Below are 21,760 nucleotides of genomic sequence, written 5' to 3' on the forward strand. Positions count from 1 at the left end.
GAATTCACCCAAGTGGTTGTACCTTGAAATCTCTAATTTTTCTTTTTGTGTGATTCTTATGAAATTGTTAAATCCCATAACATTTATTCCCTTAGAATCCAGTTTCAATTTTTTGAGATTTCCCCTAAAAGTATTTTTCAACATGTCACTTAAATTCTCTTCACACCTACTTGTTCAACAGACCACATTGGTCTCACAAGTACTTTAGTCGATTTTTGTCTTATGTCAAGATCAGGAATTCTGAACTGAAGCGAAAGCCTCCCAAATTAGCCTTATTAAAATATGCCTTTCAACACTTCTTAATTAGTGTTTGGTCGTAATTCAACGGGAAACCACACAAACACTTTAAGGTCTCTCTTGACTTTGAAGGAAGAGATTCGTGCCCGAGATCCACTGTTTCGTGTCTTTATTGACATCACAATTTCCCACATATGTGTTGCTTTATTTCTGTTTCTTTGACACTCTATGCACGAAAATCTTTTTGATTTTCCATAAATCTGGTTTCGTTAATTACAAGCTATTTTTGTCTATGGGATTTAATCTTATAAAAGAGATGTGGTTAACAATGTTACACGTGGTTCTCTTGATCCATGACGACAGCTGATACTAAAAGGATAAGTTGCTGACTCAGCCAAACGTCTAATCGGTTTGATATTTCAAACGTCGCTTGATGGGAAGGCGTGTGAAGCGGAATCGTTTTTGATATTTCAAACGGCGCCTGATGGGAAGGCGTGTGAAATGGGACAGTCTTTCTCTCTCCTGCGTAATCATCGGGGTTCTAAACTGTCACGCATCAATCACCTATGGAAACGCTTCGTTTTTTTTAAGATTTGGGAACAGATTTTTCTCTCTCTTCTCACCACGGTATAAAAGGTAAATTCTACAGTCCTTTACCTCTTTACTGCACCAAATATTCAGAGAGCAAGAAAAGATTACTTTCTCCTATTGTTCATCATCTTTCCCAAAACCTTCTCTTCAATGGCAGACTCCTCTTCAGTTCATGCTACTTCTCACATTCTGCCAATCCGTCCTCAACAAAGCCTGATCATTGATCTCACCCCACAAGTTTACGATGCTTTCATGTTTCCAATCGTGGAATGTCTCAAGTATTCGCCACTGGTTCCAGCACTCACCAAAGTCGAACCTGTTCCAATGGAGTGTCTGTCGCAAATCTTCTCCACAGCCCACTAGCACAAGTCTGTCGATCGAATCTTCTTCAACATTCTTGATAACAAGTCCTCCATCTCCAAACAACGATTTTGTTCGCTTTTAGGGTTTGAACCTGATGAGTCTAGGGTTAACCCTGAATCCATTCCCGTGGGACAGTTGTTCTCCATGTTTTACAACATGGGTTACACTGAAATTCTGACCACCGTTACAAAGTTCAAGAAATCATGCTTACCTCCTTAGTGGAATGGCTTCTTCACTGTGTTGTTCAAAGGGCTATCGGAACGAAGTGCAGGTTCAGATGGGGTGAGTCGATTGTTTATGACAATTCTCTATGGATTGTACCACGACATCAATCTCGATTATGGATCGGTTTTATGGCAGCGACTGATTCAGAGCCTAGCGTCTACTTCTCGCCATTCAGAGATCTCTTATGCCAGATTCTGGACGCTAGTCACAAAGTGGGTGATGGACAAGTATCATGTCCCTATTGTAGCTGATTCTCCACTCTCCTTGATAGGAACTTTCCACACCACGAAGATCATAGTGTCTGATTCCTCCAAATTTCAGTTCGTTGGCTCAATCCCTGAGTCAATGTATGGGTGTGTTCCAAGCGACAGTCGCATCATCAGGACTTACAAGGAGTTTCGTCGCTCAGGTCCCAGAGAGCTCACTCCTGAAATGATTCAATCAATCCATGATGCTGATAGGCCTGCTCCCAGGGGAAAGAAACATGACAAGGGAAAAGACAAGAAGGTTGTCAAAGGAGCGAAAGGTCCTTCTCCAAAGAAACGCAAACCTTCCAAGGCTTCTCAATCCCCTCCACCAAAGAAGAGGAAGACTCAACCCAGGCGTAAGTTTATTCTTGCCTCCTCCTCCAGTGAATCTAAGGAAGAGAGTTCAGACTCAGAAGAGTCACTTCGAGGTAATACTCCTCCATGTTCGCCTACCCCTAAGGTACCTATTTCTTCTACACCTGTCTCTCCTCCCCCAATCTCCATCTCTATTTCCATTCCCCCCCATAAACTCCACTACTCAAATACCACCCACCTCTATTCCTATACCACCTCCCATTTTCACCGACGCTACCACAACAACCACCGCTGGCGTTCAAACTAACGTATCTGATACGGGGGCTCCTACTACAGCACCCGAAACCACTCCCACTACCCAACATACATCCGCACCCGAACCTACTACCACAATCGAGCCTCCACCCTCGCCCTCATCTCCCGCTCACTCAGCATAAAATGATGAACCTTTTCTTGGAGGAGAGGACATGACGTTTGACTCGGTCTATTACAGTCCGTATCAAACGCAAAGTGATGATGACGATGATGATCCAGTCACCAAGAAGCATCTCAAAGAGCTTCATGAGAAAATCAATTCTCTCATTGCTTCCTCCTCCTCTTCCTCTCGATCCACTGTCTCAGAGGCTGCTCTTCAGGGGCTTGTTGATTCGTTCACCAAGGCTCATGAAGCCTCCATCAACACTTCCACTGCTGCTATTGACGCCTCAGCCAAGACGTGTGCTGTTGCGACCGAAAAAGTCGAAAAACTATTTGTTGATGCTAATTCTCTTTTGCAGTCTTTACAGGGAGCCGCAGACTCCAATGCAGAGAAGCTTGACTCTCTTGTTAACAAACTGGCCACTTCAGTTGCCTCAGAACTACAGTCCTTTGCCAGTCTTCGTCAATCTCTCAACGATGACAACAAATTATTCCAGGCGACAGTTGAGGAGCGCCTGACTAAGCTGCAAGAAGACCAAGCTTCATAGAACTCAATGATGGATGCTCTTGCTCGCAAGACCACTGCTCTCAAGGTCAAGAGTCTTCATCTTTTCCAATCTGAAAAGGAAGTTGCATCTCTTCGATCTGAGCGTGCGGTTATTTCATCATGTGTTTCGGATGTTCACGCTGCTCTCTCCAACATCATCGAAGCCCATGATCCTATCCTGAATTACTCAGTGAGGCGCACTCTAGCAGAGAAGCTTGCTCCTGCCCTTGCCCTACTTAGAAAACTTGAAGGGCTTCTTGAGTTCGTGGCCCATTCGAAACAAAGGGGAGAAGATGTGTCTCAACCGCCTCCCACTTCCACAGCAACTAAAGCAACCGAACCTCCTCCAGCAGGTCAAACCTCAGGTTCGGGTGTCAAAGACAAAGGAAAGAAGATTGCTGAAGACAGTGATGATGATGATAAAGAGACCATCACTGATCTCTTAAAGAAACAAGGTCGGGATAAAGATGCTGACATGAGGGCTCGCGTTGCTAGAGAGTTTGAGGGGAATGAACGAAAAATGAAGGAGGCTCATGATCTTCTTGAGAGTAGAAAAACTCTTTTTCCTCCGTGGACTCTCAAGAAGCTTATAAAAGAAGCAATTGAAACTCCCAGCATCCTGTGGCTCGAACCAGTGATTTCCTTGGATCGGATCAATTCTGTCGACTCTTAGTTCAATATGCCACTGACCCGAAAAGCCTTCATCTTCCATGATTTTGATAATGTTGCTGATATCCCTCATCCTCATCCAAAAGTTGATAGGGAGCTTGTCGAATTCTATCTGAGGTTTGCTCAACCTCAGTATCAGACATGGAGCGCTCAGAAGATTGTCAACGTTCGGGTCCTCAAACTGTTTCGTGAGGGGAACTTCACGAACGTTCAGTTCAAAGTGCTGAAGGGTTCTGCTAAAACAGAACACGCTATATCACTTGCTGATCTTCCCAACCTGAATCCACATGATTGGATTATTTTGCATAACATCCTCCTCACCAACGAAGCTGAGTATGGTCCAATCATCGATCACTTCAAAAGGATGCTTGTATGCTACATTATGGAGGTTGCCAAGATGGATCAGGAGATCGCTAGCATCTTCAAGAAGAAGCCTACTATCTCTCCTGTTGGCTCTGCTAGTGATTTGAACATGATGCAGATGGGAAGAATCGACCCGAAGCGGAATTCTGTTATGTTTACTAGGAACGAAGCCCAAAAATGCCTGTTTGCCCTGGCAGATAAGCACCTTTACACCACTGCATGCTTGGAACATGTTCTGGGAGTCATTCATCGATGCAAGCAGAATTCAGCAGATGACAAGAAGTATTTTGATGACATGATCCAGTGGTACATTCGCTTCAGACAGACCATCCTTGCCCTAATTCCACGTCTATTTGAAACCACTAAGAAAGTTCCTGCAGCTGGACCCAGCAAGCCGAAGTAATAGTCTCGCTCCAATTGACGCAAAGGGGGAGATTGTAGGGTCTGAAAGGTGTTGCGTCTTGGGCTCGCTCTTTAGTCCATTTTGTCTCCGGATTGGGCCTGTCCATCCGAGAGTTATATCTAGGGTTTTGTATTTATAGGTGCTTGCATGCATCTTAGTACAAAAGATTTAGAAGTCGATTATTTCAAAGATATTATCTTTATCGTTTGTAACCCTATCAGCCTCTACAACGGAAGTTCTTTATCGAGCTCTACTGAGGCTTGAATCTATTGAATCATTCGAAATATTTTGATTCATTCTTGTGTTTTACATTGCTGTTTTCGTTTTTGTGATTAACCTGTTCAAATATCTAAACGATCAAAGAGTTTCTTAACTCTTCAGTTCGACTTGCTTCCTTCCTCCTGAAGCATAGGGCCCAATATTGGTGGGAGGAGGTTGGGAGAGCTATTGGAGATGATGCCGCTATCGATGCGATGACTTGGAGTGATTTCTCGACCTGGTTCACGGCCGAGTTTGCACCTGTGATAGAGGTGCAACATCTTGCGATGGAGTTCTAGGTAGGGATGTGAACAGGAGAAAACAGGACGGGGAGTGCATCCCCTACCCCCGCCCCTGAAACTTCCCCGTTCCCGCGCCCCTCCCCGAATCCCCTTTATTACGCGCGCCCCCGCCCCCGATTGATTTTAGGCTACCTTTTTTTAGGCTAAAAGAAGCTATTTTTTAGGTAACAAATAATTATTTATACTAGAATTTTACATGTTAAAAACAAAAAAGTTATAGCATTTTAAAAAACTATACTAATAACTTAAAAACATGTTTTTTGATGAATTTTGGAAGCTCAAAATCATGTTATTGTTTATTATATTATTATAATCAATATATGTAAATATATGTGTAATTTATTAACGGGGTCCCCATGGGGGTTTCCGGACGGGATTGCCTACCCCTGCCCACGTCCTCAAAAATAAAACAGGGGTTAACCTTGCCCCAACCCTCGATTTTTTTTTTAAATCCCCCAAACAGGAACGGGGTCCCACGGGACTTTTTGACATCCCTAGTTCCAGGACCTCCAGCAGACTATAGAGACGGTGGTCAAGATCACCGCTATATTTAGGGAGAGGGCCCTTCTCGTTCTGTAGTATGTGGCAGACAAGGAGATGAAAAAGGTCGGATATCATGAGATGTTGTGGAGTGATATCCGTCAGTTTGTGAGTTGATCCAGCTGTAAGACGCAGGAGGATATGATTGCTAGGGCTCGGGAGAGAGAGCTTAATTTAGAGATGGAGAGGAATAGGAAACCATATGGGATTCAGACAGGTAAATCGGGCAAGAAGCCCAAGGTATCAGATCACATATCGAGGAGCGAGTACGGTCGCAGCCAGTGTCACAAGTGCGGTAAGATGCACGAGGGGGCGTGTAGGGAGGGGAGTTCAGGTTGCTTTAAGTGCGGACGAACTGGTCACATGAACAGGGATTGTACAACCACCACCACATCAGTTTCAGATCTGATTTGATTTCAGTGCAATCTGAAGGGTCGCAAAAAGGCCTAGTGTTTGAGTTCAGCAGCAGCAGGACAGGTGGCTGCACCCGCTCCTGTCACATTGAGGATTGCAGACGGTCGTCAGGGCCAGGCAGAGGCGCCTACGCCGAGGGGCAGGGCTTTCGGCTTACTGTAGAGGATACACGTGCAGCTCCCGATGTTGTAACGGGTATGTATTCTCTTATTATCTCTCTATTTGTATTGATTATTGCTTATGTTTACTTATTTTGTTATAGGGTCGTTCTTAGTGAACGGTATATCCGCCCTAGTATTGTTCGATTCGAGGGCCACCCGATCTTTTGTGTCTCTTTCATTTAGCAGGCGATTTGTTGGAGCTCCTGAAAAGCTAGAGTGTCCACTGGATGTATAGATATCAAATGATAGGACCCTTCGGGTTGCGAGGGTGCATTGGGGATGCACATTACAGTTGTTCAACGAGAAATTTTTCGTGGATTTGGTCCCTATTCCCTTGCGAGGGAATAAGGTTATAATGGGTATGGACTAGTTGAACCCCAGTGGGGCAGTGATCGACTACGAGAAGCAGCTAGTGAGATTTCGGACTCCTAGTGAGGGAGGGTTAGTGATTCAGGGAGAGAGGTCGTAACATGGACCGACTGTAAGTTCAGCAGCGAGAGCGAGGCGGTACATTCAACAGGGTTGCGTAGGGTATGTTGCATATGTTATGGATACCCTGGATAAGTTTAAGGCGACAGTGGATGATGTACCGAACGTGCGAGAGTACCCAGATGTATTCCGGGAGGATTTTCCTGGGATACCTCTGGGGAGACAGGTTGAGTTCAGGATTGACCTAGTCCCTGGTGCGGCTCCGGTAGCCAACGCACCATATCGGTTCGCTCCTCCCAAGATGTGGTAACCCTGATTTTTTTTTAAATTTTGCCTTGTAAAGCTCATCCAGTCAACTCAACTGAGTGTCAGACTCATTTCTACTATCGTTTAGCCTTGTTAAGAGTCCATTTGAAGGATCAAAGCTCAGTACATTCAAGCATTGAGTATAGGATTGGGTTGCGTGCACTTCTAGCACCAAAAATCAAGCACTACACTCCATTTGAGGGAGTGTACAGCCGCACACCCATTTTGGGCTGTACACACCCCTCCTTAAGTATGTTATCCCTTCATTTCAAAGCCATTCTTCAATTTTCAAGTCAAGAACATCGAGTTTTTCTCTCAACTATCATCCCATCTTTCATATTGATCTTCAAAAGTGGTAAGTGTTCTTCCCTTGAATTGTTGTTACACCTCATCTCCTAGTTACACACTTTGATTTCACCCATTGAAATCACCTTTTGGTTAGATCTTCAAATCTTCATCCATTTCACCAAGAACACACACTTGTTCTTGGTGATTTTGAGCCTTCTTGAGCCTCCAGATCGTAAGTACTATTTCCCTTTGCTTGAATCTTGCTTAGAACACTTGATTTAGTATTAAAAAAATGCCCAGAACTCATAATCATATGGTGTGTGCGGCCGCACACACAGGTGTGGCCGTACACCCCTCAAAACACCATTAAAACACCCCTAAAGGCTTCTATATTGTAAGTACCATTCCCTAAGCTTGTTACTTACTAGATATGAGCCTTAGAAAACGTCCAAACCATGTTCATAAAGGAGTGTGCGGCCGCACACACTTCATGGGGCCGTACACCCCTTTGTTTAGTGCTTAAGGGCCTCCAAAGTGCTTTTCTAGCTTCACCACTTGTAGAATAATCGTCCCACAAGCCTCCCTACCTTTGGAAAACACTTTTGTGCACTCATTACCATGAGTGTGCGGCTGCACACTCCCTTTTATTAAATCACATGTGATTCCAACACTTGGCCAAAGTGTTTCCTAGTCCCGTCAGGTGTTTCCTTGGATTTGGTGGCTTCCAAACACTATATTTATGTCCGTATATGCCATTATATGTCATTTAGGACTCGTTAAGTCTCGGGACTTCATTCGTGGAGCTTCTCATCCATACACACATATTCGTTTGAATCACTCACATCAGGTGAGTCCATACCCCGTAATGAATATTTTAACTGTTTTAAATGCTTTTAAGGGGGGATACAAGTTGAACACAATGATAATTGTGTAAATGTTTGTTATATACGTCTTTCAAAATATTGCTTATGTCCTTTATATGTGATCAAAATATTTCAAAAACTCTTTTTAAGTTATGTTGCTTCATAGTATAACAAAACTCCGTTTTTAAAGTACAAGCATAACTTACTAGTAAAATGAGTCTTTTTCAATAACAGTTCAAGTAAAACATTAGTAAAGTATAATAGGTATAGTTTAGGAAGATACTACTCCTTACTTTTAGTACAATGAAGCATACAAAGAGTCAGTTCATACATGAGTCAGAACATACTATATGAGAAACAGAACGAACATACTACATACTAGACAAAGAGAACATACAATACATCTAGTACATACAATACATATACAAGTATACAATAACATAAATGTGAACCATTGTTTCGAGGCATGGCATCACCTATTATGGCTCGATTTGTATCCAAAGTCTCCTGGAGGGAAAGCGTGAATTTGTGTATAGATCTATACTGGATTGACTATCCTACACCTTGTTGTTCGCTACAGTGGGACTTGCAAGTCTACGGGTGCCAAATGTCATTTCTTCCGACGTCTTTCAACCTTCGTGTTATTAGTCGATAGTATGGTCCAATCATTTCACATTATACCTTAAATAACAATTGGTTTAAGGTAGTAGGTACAACAGTAGTTACTATAATACAACACTACAGTACTTTATTATTTCCCCATTGCATTCACATTGTGATCTTCTCACATAAAGGGTAATGTAAAAACTATATTTTTGGTTAGTGATAGTCACATTTGGGAAAATACACAACTTCTAAGTCAAATGCAAACTATTTTCGAGTTAAGATACTTATAAACTAGGGAAAACATACATTTTTACAAACATATATAACAATTGATGCCTTGGTAGAAGGCTACGTTTAGTAGAAAGTGACCATAATGCTAACCTTATGATTCCTTAATGTATACATCAAAGGACATATATATATATATATATATATATATATATATATATATATATATACATATCAATAGGATCTGACAGATAATAGGATGTGTGCTCTCCGCTTCACTTCCTATTCCTTGTTTGGTTGTGGGCTTGGAACAGATTCACCCGGTCTATTATCTATTCGATTATATATATATATATATATATATATATATATATATATATATATGTGTGTGTGTGTGTGTGTGTGTGTGTGTGTGTTTCGTATACATTAAGTCATCATAAGGGTACCAGGTATGGGTCAAGTCATAGGACATAAAGTCAATGCATAATTTTCTAGTACAAAACATATTTTCCAAATCAGAACTTTTGGTATACAAAACTAGAAACGTATCAGTAAAAGGTTTAATCCATTTTATTAAACCAGTATAAACTTAAAGGACCTTAGGTGATTAACTCTATACTACCTTAGTTTATACATCATGGTTATATATCATTAATACCCAATAGGTAGTTGGATGTGTGCTTTCTGCCTTACTTCCTGTTCCTTGTTTGGTTGTGGGCTTAGGGAAGATTCATTCAGTTAACTATCTATTCGAGATTAGATTATATATAGACAGTATAAACTAAGTGATTATAGAAGTAATCACTGTGGTCACCATTTTATTATAAGAAATAAGGGTTTTCTTAAAGAATCTTTTCATTAAATATAAAGGAACAATTACAATTAACTCCATGAGTAACAAGTGAATACACCATGGTTATATACCACAATGATCAAACAAACAATGGGATGTATGTTTTCCGCCTTAGGGCAGATGCACACAATCGATTGTTTGTTTACTCTGAGTCTTATATAACTTGTATCTATTTAATACTCATAGAAAGGATTGCAGAGTCATTTTTTACTTATCTTTCATTAAAGTAGGAAATATAGAATTTTCTAGAGGAACATGCGAACTTTTCTAAACAGAACATACAACTTACTACATTATTCAACTACATTTTACAACAACTTTCTACAACTTACTTACATCACTAAAATCTTATGAACTCACTAGTTTAATTGCTGATCAAATCTTTCAAAATAACTTGTATTCTCAGGAGACTAGTAGACAGGTACTCATGCTGGGAACATGAAGATGGAGCATAACAGCTTCAAGTCTTGTTTTGTTATTTGATTATGTATTCTATGTTGTGTGAACACTCACATTGTAAACATTTTCTTTCTAATGAAATGGTTGCTCATTACTTTGCTTACTATGATGCATGTCTTTTGATACTAAACATGACATCCTCCACCCCCGAACATTTCCGTCGTTCCGGTTTTGGGGTGCGACAGATTGGTATCAGAGCATTGTTTATAGTGAACTAAGTATATCAACCGATAAAAGATATACAACTATAAATACAATGGGGCTTAAGTGCTCTGGATAATTATATATTTTAAGAACATTACGATAAGTTATAAAAATATACCTACTTGCTTATACATGTACATACTAGAACAAGTATCACAAGAAGAATAGAACATAAGAAGTTAAAGGTTGAACAATGTGGTCAAACCTGGACAGCTATGTAATCATAGCTAGGATCAATATAGCCTGATCAACTATATTCATTCGAGATGTTACCGACATGTGTTTGGGAGTGATGTGGTGTTGCAACGGAGTTAAAACTTACCTAACACTATACAAGGGAATTCTAGATCAACTAAATAGAGTTAGAATACTATAGGAGTATTCTATGTTACTATAACGCGATAACAAGTTTGAAGCATACCAAGTACATTACATTAAAATACTATAGGAGTATTTTAGGCTCTATATAAATAACTAATGTGATAACCTAAAAGACCCTTACAGATAGGTCTATAATCTTGCAGTGTATACTCCCAAGGTTATATATAATTGAGGTTTTATAGACTTAGAATTTGTGATCTACGCTTCACTACATGTTCCTTGTTTTGTTGTGGTTTTGGAGTAGGATCACTTATTCGAATGTCTATTTAATCTTGAATTTTATACAACTTGTATACATTGTACAATTATAGAAGGACTCTATAAGGATCACCCCATAAAGTTACCTTTAATCTCATAGATTCTTTAGACACTTCCATTCTCGAACGACAAACCCAGATAGATGTAACCACTTTCTCATAACAGTCAACAAAAGAATCAAGGAGGAACAAGGGAAAGATCATGAGAAGTTTTCAAAGAAGGATCGACCGGAGTAACCAGAACGTCTTATGCGTCACACTAATAAATAATAATCTTGGTTAACTTGTTGAGTTAGTGGAAACACTACTCACATTATGTGTTAGGATTATTTTCCTTACATGCAACTGGTAACAGTTATTCAGGTCACATATATTCATTCTAGGATAGCCAATTCAAATTCATAAAGTTTATTCGGTATAGACTCTTTTATGAATTGTTTCCAGAACCCTGTAGAAGTCAGGACCAAATACATTCAGAACTAGGATAACCTTGTCTTTCAGCTTTTGGCTTATCTCCACTGCTATAGACTTATCCCATCTCATCTTTGTATTCTTTTAGAAAAGATGCCTCCTCGTAGATCAAACAGACGCACTACTCCAATAACTCCAACTCAACCGCCACTACCTCCGCCACAATTCGATATTGCTGCTCTCCAAGCAGCGATGTACTCCGCAGTGGCAACTGCTCTAGCTCATTTAGGCGAAAGTGGTACCTTCGGATCTGGTAGCGGTACCCACTTAGCAAACCCCGGTAATTCTCATGGACACCCAAGGGAGTGTTCGTAAAAGGACTTCATGAACTCCAAACCCCTTTTTCCTTTAATGGAAATAATGGAGTCATCGCTCTGATGCGATGGTTCGAGAAAACAGATTCGGTATTCGAAATCTATTCGTGCCCAGAAGGGAGCAAAGTGAAGTTTGTTGCCTGCACCTTCTCCAATAGAGCCCTAACATGGTGGAACAACCATGTTAAGTCACTGAACCTAACAGTGGCTAACTCAATACGTTGGGAAAACCTAAAAGAGTTAATGCTGGAAGAATACTGCCCAAGGGATGAAGTACAAAAGCTGGAACAAGAACTATGGGAGCTCACCATGGTCAGCTCAGACATAGTGGCCTACACTGACAGGTTTAGCCACCTGGCAGCACTATGCCCTGGGATGGTTACCCCAGAGAGCAAGAAGATAGAAAGATACATTTGGGGTCTAATTGCCCCGACCCAAGGTGATGTGTTGTCTTCTAACCCAACCACAGTTGATAGAGCCAAATGCCTGGCACAACAACTCATCGACCATAAAGTTCGCCATGGCGTAAAAGTCCTAGTTCCCGAGCCATCAAATGGAGAGGACTATAATCAGAAGTCGGGGAACAAGATGAAGAAGAAGCAAACAACACAGGAACCCCTACAAGAGCAACAAGTGAGTATTATGTACGCCGCTACAATGCCTGCTACTCCAGCACCTGCCAGTAGGTATGTTGGAACCCTTCCAAAGTGTGGAAAGTGCAACTATCACCACACCGGAGTATGTCGGGAAATGCATTGTCTGAACTACCACAAAAAAGGGACACACATTCCGTTTCTGTAGGGCACCGGCTCAACCGATCTCCCAAGTCCCCGGAGTTAAAGAAAACCAATCCTGCTATGGCTGTGGTGAGACTGGACACTACCAGAAGGACTGCCCAATAACAAAGAACTCAGGCGCGGATGGACGCATTCTGATGATCACCGCAGGAGAATCAACCCCAGAGTCGTCAACGAGCAGCAGTGCGTTTTTGAAATAGTAATTACTTTAAAAATGAACTTATATTTATATAAGATTCAAACTTGGGGAAGACACTTAAAAGTAATCTTAATAACTCATGTATTGAAACAAGTCACAGTATCAAGGAGAACCAAAAGATCCATTCAGAGAAGCTATGATGGCTTAGTATGTACATCAGGGTTGTGCATCAGTAAGATGTTGCAGACTTAGAGTGAGTAATTTCTCCTGAATTCCTGTTCCTTGTTTGGTTGTGGATTTGAGGCAGAGTTACTCATTCTACTGTCTTATTCATCTTAAATAATCATAACTTGTATATGACAGGCGATCGTAGTGGTACCGAGGAGGATCATGATATAAAGTATCATCGCCAGTTATCAAAGAACTTTCATTTGTATGTATGCGCACATAGCGGTACAATACGTAGGAGTGTTAACATCAAAGGGAAAACAGAAAGCACTGGAACATTTGCAAAGAGTACATTATCAAACACACTAGGAGTACATTGTCAACACACTAGGAGTACATAGTCGAGCACACTAGGGACACAACATCGTATAACAGACGTTTCTTTCAAACCGGCCAAAACTTTGTTCAGTAAAGAGTCCGTTACTACCATTCGTCGTGAATTGGCGTGGTCCTCACCATACTAAGTTCATATGTTTCTATCGCCTCGATCGTCAAGTTCTCGAAACCTTCGTCATTCGTATCGACAGTCCGACCTAAACCTCCGTTTTATCTTTCATACTCTAAAACCTCGAAATACTCATGCGAAGAGTACTTTGATCTCCAAAGCCTTGCCGTCAAATGCCCGCGGACCGTCACGAAATACCACTCGTCCAACAGACCAAGTTCGAGCACAGAGGCTATGGATGAAAACATCCACCTATTACTATTCAGCATATACGTAAGGGTGGTATATGATTATGAATACACAGATTTTGTATGTGTGCTTCTGCCCTATCTCTTGTCCCTTGTTTGGTTGTGGACCGGGGGCAGAGCCGCACATCCTATCATGAACACCAGGGCTATGGATGAAAACATCCACCTATTACTATTCGGCATATACGACTTGTATACACGAGGTAATGATAGATGGACCAAGTACGAATCCTATCATGAACACCAGGGCAAAGTTGCCAGGTCTACGAGTGGGTATTCTTCAAATCAGAGGAGCACAACCCCAGTGGTACTGTAAGAAAGCTAATTTCGGACGAAATTCCATCTAATGGGGGGATGATGTGGCAATCCTAAATTTTATTAAAATTTTGCCTTGTAAAGCTCAGCCAGTCAACTCAACTGAGTGTCAGACTCATTTCTGCTATCGTTTAGCCTTGTTTAGAGTCCGTTTGAAGGTTCAAAGTTCAGTACATTCAAGCATTGAGTATAGGATTGCATCGCGTACACTTCTAGAACCAAAAATCAAGCCGTACACTCCATTTGACAAAGTGTACGGCCGCACACCCATGTTGGGTCGTACACACCCCTCCTTAAGTATGTTATCCCTTCATTTCTAAGCCATTCTTCAGTTTTCAAGTCAAGAACATCGAGTTTTTCTCTCAACTATCATCCCGTCTTTCATATTGATCATCAAAGGTGCTAAGTGTTCTTCTCTTGATTTGTTGTTACACTTCATCTCCTAGTTACACACTTTGATTTCACCCATTTAAATCATCGTTTGGTTAAATCTTCAAATCTTCATCCATTTCACCAAGAACACACACTTGTTCTTGGTGATTTTGAGCCTTCTTGAGCCTCCAGATCGTAAGTACTCTTTCCCTTTGCTTGAATCTTGCTTAGAACACTTGATTTAGTCTTAAAAAAATGCCCATAACTCATTATCACATGGTGTGTGCGGCTGCACACACAGGTGTGGTCGTACACCCCTCAAAACACCATGAAAACACCCCTAAAGGCTTCCATATTGTAAGTACCATTCCCTAAGCTTGTTACTTACTAGATATGAGCCTTAGAAAACGTCCAAACCATGTTCATCAAGGAGTGTGTAGCCGCACACACTTCATGTGGCCGTACACCTCTTTGTTTAGTGCTTAAGGGCCTCCAAAGTGCCTTTCTAGCTTCACCACGTGTTGAACAATCGTCCCACAAGCCTCCCTACCTTTGGAAAACTCCCCTAAAGGCTTCTATATTGTAAGTACCATTCCCTAAGCTTTTTACTTACAAGATAGGAGCCTCAGAAAACGTCCAAACCATGTTAATTAAGGAGTGTGCGGCCGCACACACTTCATGTGGCCGTACACCCCTTTGTTTAGTGCTTAAGGGCCTCCAAAGTGCTTTTCTAGCTTCACCACTTGTTGAACAATCGTCCCACAAGCCTCCCTACCTTTGGAAATCACTTTTGTGCACTAATTACTATGAGTGTGTGGCTGCACACTCCTCAATATGGCCGTACACTCCCTTTTATTAAATCACATGTGATTCCAACACTTGGTCAAAGTGTTTCCTAGTCCCGTAAGGTGTTTCCTTGCATTTGGTTGCTTCCAAACACTATATTTATTTCATTATATGCCATTATATTTCATTTAGGACTCATTAAGTCTCAGGACTTCATTCGTGGAGCTTCTCATCCTTACACACATATTCATTCGAATCACCCACATCAGGTGAGTTCATACCCCATAATGAATATTTTAACTGTTTTAAATGCTTTTAAGGGGGGGGGGGGGGGGAGGGGGAACACAAGTTGAACACAATGATAACTGTGTAAATTTTTGTTATATACATCTTTCAAAAGATTGCTTATGTCCTTTATAAGTGACCAAATCATTTCAAAAATTCTTTTTAAGCTATGTTGCTTTATAGTTTAACAAAACTCCGTTTTTAAAGTACAAGCATAACTTAGTAGTAACATGAGTCTTTTCAATAAAAGTTCAAGTAAAACATTAGTAAAGTATATTAGGTATAGTATAGGAAGATACTACTCATTACTTCTAGTACAATGAAGCATACAAAGAGTCAGTTCATATATGAGTCAGAACATACTATATGAGAAACAGAACGAACATACTATATGAGAAAGAGAACGGACATACTACATACTAGACAGAGAGACCATACAATACATCTAGTACATACAATACATATACAAGTATACAATAACATAAATGTGACCACTGTTTCGAGGCATGGCATCACCTGTCATGGCTCGATTTGTATCTAGAGTCTCCTGGAGGGAGAGCGTCAATTTGTGTATAGATCTATACTGGATTGACTATCCTACACCTTGTTGTTCGCTACAGTGGGACTTGCAAGTCTACGGGTGTCAAATGTCATTTCTTCCGACGTCTTTCAAACTTCGTGTTATTAGTCAATAGTATGGTGCAATCATTTCACATTATACCTTAAATAACAATTGGTTTAAGGTAGTAAGTACAGCAGTAGTTACTATAATACAACACTACAGTACTTTATTATTTTGCCATTGCATTCACATTGTGATCTTCTCACATAAAGGGTCATGTAAAACTATATTTTTGGTTAATGATAGTCACATTTGGGAAAATACACAACTTATAAGTCAAATGCAAACTATTTTCGAGTTAAGATAGTTATAAACTAGGGAAAACTTACATTTTTACAAACATACATAACATTTGATGCCTTGGTAGAAGGCTACGTTTAGTAGAATGGGACCATAATGCTAACCTTATGATTCCTTAATGTGTACATCAAAGGATATATATATATATATATATATATATATATATATATATATATATATATATATATATATATATATATATATATATCAACAGGATCCGACAGATAATAGGATGTGTGCTCTCCGCTTCACTTCTTGTTCCTTGTTTGGTTGTGGGCTTGGAACGGATTCACCCAGTCTATTATCTATTCGATTATATATATATATATATATATATATATATATATATATATATATATATATATATGTTTCGTATACATTATGTCATCATAAGGGTACCAGGTATAGGTCAAGTTGTGACAACCCGGAATTTTCATTCGTACAAACTCTAAAGTCAATCACTTCAATTAAAAGTCAATTACATTTTTATATAATTGTTAGCCAATTTAAAAGTCTGTTTGAGTCTTATAATTATTTATTTTTCAAACGAACGAAGGAAAGGAAGTACCGTCTCGGGTCTTGAAGTAGTAAACCCACCCAATGCACCCTAATAAAGAGTTCACGGCCAAACTTTTAGAGTTTGGGCCGTAAACTCTTTTGTGGCCGTGAACTCATGCCTTAGGCATGACTTTAATCCCCAAACTCCTCATTTCTCACTTCCACCCTCATGTTTACTCCCCGTTCTCTCTCAATTATCATCTCGTTCTTCTCCCGATCTTCCGAAAACGTAAGTGTTTCTCGACTTGATTTGTTGTTATACCCAATCACCTAGTGTTTATACATCATTTCATCCATTCATTATTGCTTTTCAACTAGATCTTCAAGTGTTCTTCAAAACACAAAGAACACACACTAGTGTTCTTGGACCTTAAACACCCAATCGAGCTTCTATCTTGTAAGTACACTCGCCCTAGCTTCTTGTATGCTTAGTATGATCTTAATAACACTTGAAAATCACCAAGAATCATAAGAACAAAGTAGTTTACGGCCAAGGATGTTCTTGGGCCGTAAACCCCTCTTAAGGTGGCTAAATGGACCCTAGTTCCTTCCTAAGCCTTGGATTCCAACCTTGATCCTTCCTAGATGTGTTTAAGACCTTAAACAGCAATCAAAACAAGTCCCCATAAGAGTTTACAGCCATGAACACCTAAGTAATTGGTCTTTAGGTCGTGAACTCTACAAGGTAGTGTTAGTGTGCCCCTAATGTTTTCCTAAGGCTTGTACTTGATCATCGGATGCTCAATCATGACTTGTAAGACCTCAAAACACAATTTTTCACTTAGTACCATGCTTTTACGGCCATAAACTCATGGGGAAATGGTCATGGGCCGTAAAATCCATAAAGAGTGGTCCTTGGGCCATAAACTCCAATGCCATGCCATACAATCCCTAAATGCAACCCTTTGGTGCCTATAGCACTTGATTCAAAGTGTTTCCATGTCCTAGGGTGCCTTAACTTGATTAATTAGTTGTTAAGTGTCTAATTGGATATATATACATATGTCTTTATATGTTATTAGGATCATTGTGTGTGTTTAACTCTTCAGTTGACACCAAGCACTTGTCCGACACTTCCATATGATCCGCTCACTACACGTGAGTTCATACCCCTTAATTAACCTTTAAATGTTTATAAATGCTTTTATGGGGGGAATACAAGTTGAATCATGCTAGTTAGTACATCAATCACGTGTGATTAATAACTAGCATTCAAATGGAATTACTACACTTTTAGCTGTTTTACCAAACAAATTACTTCAAATGACTTTCTCAAACGTTTTTACATGTTAAAACTCCTTATCAAACTATCTTGCATACTGTATGTTTCCTTTCAAACTCTGTTACTATTGTGTTTCAAACAAAGGTTTTCTTATGCTTAAAATTGTTCTCATCAAAAAAACTATTCTCAAATTGTTTTACAAACTGAAATCAAGTCATCATTTCTTAGTTATTAAACTTTTCAAAGGTTTTACAAAACTTCTTTTATACTTTTATATTGTCAAATGCATGCCCATATATGTATAGTTATATAAGTAATATTTAAAGGACTAAGGACGGCTAGCTCACTTTATTTCCTTTTCCTCGTTGGTATGTGGCCTTAGGGTATCGGTTATTCGTCCGAATGTCGTCTAAATATTAGTTGATGAGATTAAAAACCTTTAATCAATGAAGATCGATTAGATCTTGAACAAGTATATGAATATAAAACAGTAAGAACAAAATAATAAGAACAAGACAAGATTGAATCAAACGAGTCGAATGATTAAAACAAAATCCTCAGAAGAGCTCGATTAAGAACATCAAATGTAGAGGATTGGTAGGTTACAAGAACGATTAAAGAAACCTTGAAATTACTATCGTTAAGCTCTGGAATTCTAGTATCAATCGTTAACCTAATATGCATGCAAGCATTAACTTATATACAATACATAAAAGGCTTCTCGGTTGGACAGGCCCAAACCGGAGTGTACATGGCTAAACTATCTAGCCCAAAAGACGCAACATCAAAATAGTCTTCAGCCCAACAATCTCCCCCTTTGCGTCAATTTGGAGCGAGACCTTCACTTTCTACTTGGGCCGACAGCTGAAGCAGGTACCTTCTTCTTCACGGTGCTAAACAGACACTTGGTTATGGAGAGAATGGACTGTCTAAACCGAATGTACCAGTTGATCATATCATTGAAGTACTTGATGTCATCAGCCGAATTCTCTTTACACCGCTTGATAATCGATAAAACGTGCTCCAAGCAAGCTGTGGTGTAAAGGTGTTTGTCAGCTAAAGCGAAGAGACATTTCTAACCTTCGGCTCTAGTGAACATAACTGAGTTACGCCTCGGATCAATCTTGCCCATTATCATTTGGTTGAGATCACTGGCCGATCCCACAGGAGCTATCTTCGGTTTCTTCTTGAAGACTGTGGCGACCTCCTGATCCATTAGGGCAACCTCCATGATGTAGCATGCAAGCAACCTCTTGACATGGTCTATGATGGGACCATATTCGGCTTCATTTGTCAAAAGGATATTGTACAGTACAATCCAATCATGAGGATTTAGATTCGGTAGATCCGCCAGGGAGATAAGATGAGCAGTTCTTGCTGATCCTCGAATGAGCTTGAACTTAACGTTTGTGAATCTCCCCACGGCATAAGGCTTCAGTACCCGAACGTTTACAATCTTCTGGGCGCTCCAGGTAAGGTATTGAGGGCGAGCGGCCTCCAGATAGAAGTCAATGAGCTCCCTGTCAAGCTCATCGTTCGGATGCGGGACTTCAAATATGTTAGAGAAGGCGTGGAAGATGAACGCCTTTCGAGTCAGCGGCATATCAAACTGCGAATCGACAATGTTGTTGCAGTCGAATGATACAACCGGCTCGAGCCATAATATGCTGGGAGTTTCTATGGCCTCTTTAATTAAACGTTCCCTGGTCCAGGCAGGGAAGAGCGTCTTTCGGCTCTCAAGGAGATCGTGGGCTTCCTTTAGCTTGCGTTCGGCTTCTTCAGCCTCTCACGCCACACGACTGGCATCATCGTCAGCATTGCGACTGTTCTTTCGTTTCAACATGTCAGCAATGGTCTCCTTGTCTTCATCTTCATCTTCATCTTCCTCAGCTATGTTTTTACCCTTGTTCTTCACACCCGAACCCGAAGCATGACCAGTTGGAGGTGGTTTGGTTGTGTAAGTAGCTTTGGAAGAAGGAGGTGGTTTCGATCCGGTCTGCTCATCTCCCCCTTGTTTCGGAATGGACACGAAACTCGGTAGGCCTTCGATTTTGCTGAGAAGGTCCATGGCCGGAGAGAGCTTTTCAGCGAGGGTACGCCTCACCGAATGGTTTAGGATGGGGTCATGTGCTTCCAGGATGTTGGATAATGCTGCGTGGACATCCGAAACACACGTTCTGATCACCTCCCTTTCGGATCGAAGAACTTCCAGTTGTTGTTGGGAGTTGGAAAGTTGCGTGCTCTTGATCTTTAGGGCAGTTGTTTTACTCGCCAATACGTCCATCAGAGAATTCTCAGCTGCAAGATCCTCTTGTAGCTTTGCCAGGCGGGCATCGATGGAGGCACGAAGTGCCGAGTTATCGTCGCTTAAATTTTGGCGTAGGGCGGCGAACGAAGTCAACTCCGTGGAGACGAACTTGGCCAATTGCTGAACAATCGGTTCCAGAGTTGTCTTAGTGGCGTCGGCGCTTTCCTGCAGGGACTTCAGCAGGACGGAAGCGTCGGAGAATAGTTTATCGACTTTTTCGGTCGCAACCTCACTGGCTCTGGTGGAGGCATCGATCGCAGCAGTTGCTGAGGCCACCGAATCATGTTGAGCCCTGGAGAAAGCATCAACGATTTTCTGAAGGGCAGCTTTAGAGAGAGTGGACTGCTGGTTGGAAGAGGAGGCGAGAAGTTGATCAACCTTCTCGTGAAGCTCTTTGAGATGCTTCTTTGTCACTGGAGCATCATCCTCCTCATCACTCTGAACTTGAAACGGACTATAGTAGACCGAATCAAAGTTCATGTGATCACCACCAAGGTAAGGGTTTTCGCCATCGGAGGCATTTTCTGGAGATGGAGGTGGTGGTGAAGCTGGGGGTGTTGTGGTTGGGGTATGTTGAGGTTGATGGTGGGGTGGGGTAGTTTCGGGTGGTGGTTGAGTTTGGGTTTCGGTTTGTGGTGGTTCGGTTACTGGAGGGGTTTCGGTAACTGGTGGTGTTTCGGTTACGGTGGTGAAAATGGTGGTGGTATAGGGAAAGACGTTGGGGGAATGGTGGGGTTTATGGTGGGAATGGAAATAGGAATAGTTGGTGGAGGTGAAGGAACTGGGGATTGATGAAGTTCCATCTCTGGGGTTGGGGACCGAGGTGGTGTGTTGCCTCGTTGAGGAGATTCGTCTCCTTGAGAGCCTTCGGAACCCGAACTCTCACCCTCAAAGTCACTGGAAGAAGAGGGAATTACGAGCTTTCGCTTCTGTTGAGTCTTCCTCCTCTTCGGTTGTGGTGACTGTGCAGCCTTCGGTTGTTTCCTCTTCTTGGGAGAAGGACCCTTTGGAGCTTTGGCCGCTTGCTTCCCTTTTTCACCCTTTTTGCCCCTGTTGGTTGGTTTGTCAGCGTCATGGATCGATCTGAGCATATCCGGTGTCAGTTCCCTGGGACCAGTTGGCCTAAACTCCTTGATCGTCCGAATCAACCTGCTGTCAGATGGCACGCTGCCATACATTGTCTCTGGGATGGAGCCAATGAAAGAGAATTTTGATGCATCTGAGACGATGATCTTCTTGGTATGGAATGTACCCACAGAAGACATCGATGCACCGACAGCAGTGGGAACCTCAAACTTGTCCATGGCCCATCTTGTAATCAAGATCCAGAACCGGGCCAACGACACCTCAGAGTGTCGGGATGAGGAAGAGAGGCTCTGGATGAGCTGTTGCCATAGGACCATTCCAAAGTCCAGATTAACCC

Source organism: Lactuca sativa, chromosome 4, assembly GCF_002870075.4.
Source record: "Lactuca sativa cultivar Salinas chromosome 4, Lsat_Salinas_v11, whole genome shotgun sequence".
NCBI classification, from domain to species: Eukaryota; Viridiplantae; Streptophyta; class Magnoliopsida; order Asterales; family Asteraceae; genus Lactuca; species Lactuca sativa.